We start from the raw sequence: 7322 nt of genomic DNA, 5'->3' as shown, positions 1-7322 counted from the left end.
TGTTTGCAATGTTTTCATCAGCGCTGCTTGTTTCTCGCCACTCTGACCTCTCGTCATCAGTGACAGTTTTGGTTTTCTCTCCTCTTAGAAAAATGCTTGATCCATTTGTACACTGCCATTTTCTTCATGAACTTGGACTAATATGTCCCTGATTTCACTTTTGCTCTTGCCAAGTGTAATAAGAAATTTAATGTTTATTCGTTGCTCTAATTCAAGCTCTGATATTCTTGCAACAGCACACAAAAACATGAGGCAAAAATATTAACACCACTCAGCAAGACACCACCACACCTAACATGAACACAGCTGTGAGACCTTAATATACCTAGGTTAGAAAACTTTACCAAGTTGTTTGTACAGTGCTTCCAGCATGCATGCACAGTGGCAAGCTTGCAGACTTAACTGTCAGACCTCATAACAAAAACTTAACTGTAAGAGCCTATCATTGACCAGAAGCCTTACTGATAACACAGGTGGTTAGTTAGCACATATTGTATGTTATATGTGTTGCGTACAATATTCTTACAAAAAAGTTGGAGAAAGAAAATGTTATTAATAAAATCATATGGAGAGAAACTCTATTTCCTATTCATTAAGTGAAAATGGGCATGATAAAGGTCTATTCTTGTCAGCATCTTCATATTGAGTGGCTAAGGAGGAGGAGGAGGAGAAGGAGGGGTTGGTCTTGCTGCCTCGGAGGTGGCAGAGGAAGAAGAGATGGGAGAGGCAGAAGAGTGGGCAGGAGAAGCAACACACTCAGTGTAACTCTACAGAAATAGCTCACAATTTTTGTCAAACTCTTTTGCTTTTTTATTTCTCTAAAATTTTTTTTATATGATAACTATCAGTCTTCCACAATTTGCTTTTGCTTCATTGCCTGTGTCCTAGAAGGGTGCACAAAAGAATTCAAAAGCAGTCCTGAATAATCAGAACACTTTTCCCAGACTGTCTGAGGAAGACTGGTTTTCTGGCACTGTTTCTTCCACCTCTTCTTCCTTATCATCTGGCAACGGTTTGGGAGCACTGACCTCCGTCAAGTTGCCTTCTGTTCATTCCTCTGGTGTGGCGTCTGTTACCTCCTGATTTCTCCGAGATCCATATCTGGAAAGCCTCACCCCCACCATTTTTGCCATACCCACAAACTCTTTCATGATTTCCCTGATTAGCTCTGGTATAACTCCTTTGAAGTTATGCACAACATCTGGAAAGTTTTCTCCAGCAGGAATTTATTGTTTCCGGCTTGGTTTTCACAGCTTTTTCTAGAACAAAGATGGCATCGTCGGTGATGTAATCCTTGCAGATTTTATGATATTCTTTCTGTTGGGATTCCCTTCCAAAGCACTGAAAGTCCTTACCATACTGTGAGATGAACAATGGGCCTTAAAGGTGCTTTGACCACGATCTAGTGGCTGAATTGGGGACACTGTGTTTGAGGACAAGCTGACCACTTTGACGCCTTCAGTGTTGAACTCATAAGGTTCTTTCAGCATGGCCAGAGCCGTTGTTCAACATCAAAAAACTTAAAAGATCAGTTCTTTACTGACAGGGTACTTCCTGACTTCAGGGGAAAAGTACTGATAAAACAGATCCAAAAAAGGGGTTCTCATTCTCCAGACCTTTCTCTTAGAGTACAACCAAAAGACTGGCAGCTGGTGTTTATCTTTTCCCGTCAAGGATTGGAGGTTTACAGGTGAGGACAGTCCTGATCACAGACCCAACTGCATTTGCACAAAACAGTAAAATTATCCTATTCCTTCCTTCCTTAAATCCCTGTACTTGCTTCTCATCTTTGCTAATGAAATGTCCTTTGTGGCAGCTTCCCCCCCCCCCAGAATAAGTCTCTTCTGTCTACATCAAAAATCTGTTCAGGCAAATAGATACACTTTCCTATCAATGATTTTCTTGATGGTGTCTGGGAATTTATCTGCTGCTTCTTGATCAACAGAATCTATTCCTACTATTATCTTTATATTTTTAAGCCAAACATCTTCATAAAATCATAAAACCATCCTTTGATGGCATTGAAATCTCCATCCTTCACCTTTTTTGTGACTTTGCTTTTTCAAGCATCACATTAGAGCCTACAGATGTGCCTTCCTTATAACAATCCTGCACCCCCTCCCCCGAAAAATTGCATTTTCAAAATAAGATCAAAAAGTATTTCACAAAAAGTACAAGGTCCTCATACCTGATGGTGTACCTGGCAACAATAGCTTCACAAATTGACTTTCATTTTCATTTTTTCTAGCATGGTCCTTATTCTGTATTCATTTATCTTGAAATAGTAAGTAACCACTGTGTAGACATCAAGCCGTTCAACATTTTCTTGCAAAGTCATGACTTTTCTCTGCTTCTTGGGACCATTTTCAGCATCACTAGTGGCACTTCCTATGGGTCCCAAGGTGTTATTCAAGGTTTACAGTATGGCACTAAAAATTATGAAGGCTATGTGAGAACCATGAGAGATCGCTGTTTACTGCAATATGAACTTTACTGGAGACATGAACTGCTGGCTCAGAGAACATTGGCATCACATGGTGGTGTTTTAAGCAGACACAACACTGGAGCTCACCACGATAGCAATAGGGGGTGGGTACAAAAGTATTACAATATTTCAGCATGTTTTTAATTGCATGCAGTTATGATTTAATCTTTATATTTGTTTACATTTCCCACAACTGAAAATTGTGCATGTATGGTCTGTAAGTGTTTTTGTGTGTAAGGGTATTTTTTGTTTGTTTGTTTGTTTGTTTGAGGCAGAGTCTCACTATGCCACCCTGGGTAGAGTGCTGTGGTATCATAGCTCATAGCAACCTCAAACTCTTGGGCTCAGGCAATCCTCCTACCTCACCCTCTCAAGCACCTGAGATTACAAGAGCCTGCTACAACACCTGGCTATTTTTTCTCTTTTTAGTAGGGATGGGGTCTTGCTCTTGCTCAGGCTTATCTTGAACTCTTGAGCTCAAGTGATCCTCCCTCCTTGGCTTCCCAGAGTGCTACGATTACAAGCATGAGCCGCTGTGCCCCACCTTATTTTTATGGTTGTTGTTGTTATTTCTAGTTCACATCGTTTTTTTCTAATCGTTGCAAATTTGCCAAAAAAAAAAAAAAATTCAAATCTTTTTATTGAAAACAATCCACATAGAAGTGGACTCACACAGTCCAAATGCATATTGTTCAAGGTCTGGGAAAGATCTCAAACCAACAGTCCATTTACCTACCTCAAGAGACTAGAAAGACAACAGCAAAATAAAGTTAAACCAAGCATATGGGATGAAATAATAAAGATAAAAGGAGAAATCAATAAAAAGAAAATAAGAAACTTAAGGAGATAAATAAACAGCTGGTTCTCTGAAAAAATAATTAATAAAACCAATAAACCCTTATCCAGGCTAATCAAGAAACAAAACAAACATGGCAGCTCCCGTAGCTCAGTGGGTATGGCTCTGGCCACATATATCAAGGCTGGTGGGTTCAAACCTGGCCTGGGCCTGCTAAAACAACAATGACAACTGCAATAACAACAACAACAAATAGCCAGGTGCTCTGGCAGGTGCCTGTCTTACCAGCTACTTGGGAGGGTGAGGCAAGAAAATTGCTTAAGCCCAAGAGTGTGAGGTTGCTGTGAGCTGTGACACCACTGCACTCTACCCAGGATGACAGCTTGAGACTCTGTCTCATAAAACAAACAAACAAAGAAAAAGAGAGAGAGAAGACATCAGTTACCAGCATCAGAAGTAAAATAGGACTCATCACTACTGATCTCATCAACATTAAAAGAATAATCAAATACAATGAGTCACTTTATGCTCACAGATTTGTCAACTTAGATGCAACGGATCAATGGAAGGACCAACATTTATATAAAGAGAAAAAGATAATCTGAAGAGATCTGTATCTAATAAAGAAATTAAATCTTGGATTTATGGCGGCCCGTTCCCCTGGGCCTCTCATAGTGCCCCATGCCAGAGCAAACTGTGGCCCTGAACCATTGCCTGGCCTCCGTGTCCATAGGCTGCTGGCACTGAAGTGGGTTGCACAGAGGAAAAAAAAAAAAAAGGAAATTAAATCAACAATTAACAATCTTCCAAAAACAGAAAGTGTTAGCCTTAGGTGAGTTCTCTGGTTAATTCTGTCAAATATTTGTGGTAGAAATTACATAAATTCTCTGCAATCTCTTGAAAACATAGAAGCTATTCTAAAAGGCCAGCATGGTATTTGACAATTTCCAACATATATTTCTAATAGAATTCTCAGCAAACCAGGAACTCCCTCAATGTCATAAAAAAACATACAAAAGAACAAGAGCTAACTCAATACTTACCCATGAGAAACTGGGTGCTTTCCCCTGAAGGTCAACAGCATAGCCAGGATATTCGTTCTCACCACTCTTCTTCAGCATTAAACTGGAGGGCCTACCTAGCCCAACAATAAAAGAAATAGAAATAAAGTGAGTAAAATTAGTCAGGAAAAAGGAAAGCTGCCTCTTTTATTTATTTATTTTTTTGATGCAGCGTCTCAAGCTGTTGCCTTGGGTAGAGTACCATGGCATCATTGCTAATAGCAACCTCCAACTCTTGGGCTTAAGTGATCCTCTTGCCTCAGTTTTTCTATTTTTAGTAGAGATGGGGTCTTGATTTTTGCTCAGGCTGGTTTCAAACTCTTGAGCTTAAGCAATCTACCTGCCTTGGCCTCCCAGAGTGCTAGGATTACAGGTATGAACAAAAGCTGCTTCTTTTAAAAGATAACATTGTTATCTATGTATACATATTAAAAAAAAAAAAAACCTGAAGAATTTTCACGAAGCAAAAACAAAACAAAGCAAAAGAAACCTCTGGGAATTACTAAATGAGTAAAAAGTTTTCAAGATGCAACATTAACATACAAAAATCGATTGCTTTCTTTTAGACTGACAATGAACAATTGGAATTTAAAAATACAATTTACAATAAACCTAAGTAATGACATATTTAGGTATGAATTTAATATGATACATCTAGAATCTACATGCAAAAATACAAGAAAATTCTGATTTAAAGCAACAAAAATCTAAATAAATAAAAGGATATTCCATGTTCACAGATTGGAAGACTCAGTATTATCAAACTGTTCAGTGCCATGTCAATCAAAATGGCAGACATCTGTTTTGTAGATACTGACAAACTGATTTTAAAGTTCACGTGAAAAAGCAAGATAGTTATAACAGCCAAGACAATAATGAACAAGAACAAAGTTGGAAGACTTCTCCTATCAAATCTATGACTTTTTATAGACCCATGCAAATCAAGACAATAGGATATTAGCAAAAAAATATGCACATAAATCAATGGACTTGACTAGAAAGCTCACAAATACAGTCAACTGGTCTTTGGCAAAAGAGTAGAAACAATTCAATGGGCAAAAATTAAGTCTTTTCAACAAATAGTTCTGAATCACTTTGATTTTCATATAGAAAAAGAAAATAAGCACAGACCTTCATACTTTTCACCAAAATTAATTCAAAATTGATCATAGACCTAAATTTTAAATGCAAAACTATAAACACTCTAGAAGAAAACATAAGAAAAAAATGAAGTTGCCTTGGTCTTGGCAATGTGAGTTTAGATATACCAAAAGTAGGATCCAAAATTAAATTTATGAAATATTAATGTTAAACTTTATTAAAATTGAAAACTTCTGCTCCATGTAAAACACTGTTAAAGAGAATAAAAAGATAAACTATAGACCGAGAGAAAAACAATTTCAAGACTTACATCTGATAAAAGAAATATCCAAAACATTCAAAGAGATCTTAAACCTTAATGATAAGAAAACAAATAATTGAATTTTTAAAAAATAGGCCAGAAGAAATGAACAAAAAACTCACAAAAGAAAATCAACATAATTTATCATTAGGGAATTATAAGCTAAAACATCGATGAGATACCATTATATACCTACTAGAATGACTAAAGTCCAAGCACCTGACAACATCAGCTTCTGACAAAGAGACAGAGCAACAGAAACTCTAAGTTATTGCTAATGGAAATGCAAAATGACACAGCTCCTTTGGAAGGCAAAGCTCTTTTGGATGGCCATTTCCTACAAATCAAAACACAGCCTTACTATACAGACCATCAGTTGCACTCCCAAGTATCTACCCAGCTAATTGGAAAATGTAGTCCCATGTAAAAAAAACGTTATGTGAATGTTTGCAGTAGCTTTATCCATAACCAGCAAGACCTGAGAAGAAACCGAGATGGACTTCAGTATATAAGTGGGCAAGCCAATTGTGGTGCATTCAAACAACAAAACGCTGGTAGTAATTACTGAGTAAGTAAATACATGGGGATAAGAGACAAATGGGTGAGTGTGATTCCAAGTCATTTATGTAGCTATTCTGCCCTCAAAGTGGGGAGTGCATAGCTCTCCATTCCTTAAAGAAGGGCTGTGCATAGAGAGTTCCCTCCAGAGAGCACACTATACAAAGTGGGGCTGGGTGGGAGGAATCAGGAACTTTTCAGTGATTAAATCTGACACACTGCCTCAACCAGGAGAGGAAAGTCAACATGAACGGTGATGAACCATGTTGATAGCATGTATTCCTGATGTGTGATGAAAGTATATGTGTGTGTATATATATATAAATATAGATAGATAGATAGATAGATAGCTATTTCTTACAGTCCCCACAGCCTTCCAGTTCTTCAGGTCACTATTGTATCCCTCAGCTCTCTAACTGTACCTGGAACATAGTACCTGCTAGCTGAATGGATGGATGGATGAAGGGATAGATTAATGAACACGACAGTTCCAATAAAAAAAAATGATAGTTGACTTTCATAACCCACAAGAGGCTAATCTCATTAACATTTTGAAAACTAGCAGAAGACTCAGCTGACCCAAGTATTATTTCATTGTATTGAGAAAATATTAGTATGCTTTTTTGAAATTGTTTTAGAAACACAAATATCCACATGACCTACAAGTGTTGCTCATCTCTCTTTTCATACCTTTTATCCTTAACACCTTATTCTGCTTTCTGGAGACTTCTTAATTTAATTGTCTGATCACTTTAAAACTAAAGAATATAGATTAAAAACAAGTTATATTATCTGAATGATGTCTCTTGATAGGATTTCCTTTATCATTCTAGATACTTTCTAGACAACATCACTTGGAATTAAAACAAAAAAGTTTCATAGCAACTCAACTAGGTAGAAATAAAATGTACAATATTCTACAGGGTATAGCTTGAATTTGCAATCAGGAATAAAATTAATGATGAACATCCAGATAATTGAACAAAATCCATACCAGTGTCCAGATGGTAATTAAGGTTA

At 37.2% G+C, this 7322-nt stretch overlaps 1 non-coding gene across 1 annotated transcript; it reads left to right on the top strand.

The window, feature by feature from the left end:
• The first annotated feature begins 3912 nt into the window (after nucleotides 1-3912).
• Nucleotides 3913-4044, top strand: LOC128597978 (small nucleolar RNA SNORA42/SNORA80 family). The gene has a single exon (XR_008383510.1). It is a non-coding gene; the product is annotated as a small nucleolar RNA SNORA42/SNORA80 family (small nucleolar RNA).
• The last annotated feature ends 3278 nt before the right edge of the window (nucleotides 4045-7322 follow it).

Source organism: Nycticebus coucang, chromosome 10, assembly GCF_027406575.1.
Source record: "Nycticebus coucang isolate mNycCou1 chromosome 10, mNycCou1.pri, whole genome shotgun sequence".
NCBI lineage: Eukaryota > Metazoa > Chordata > Mammalia > Primates > Lorisidae > Nycticebus > Nycticebus coucang.
This window is presented reverse-complemented; position numbering and strand designations above follow the sequence as displayed.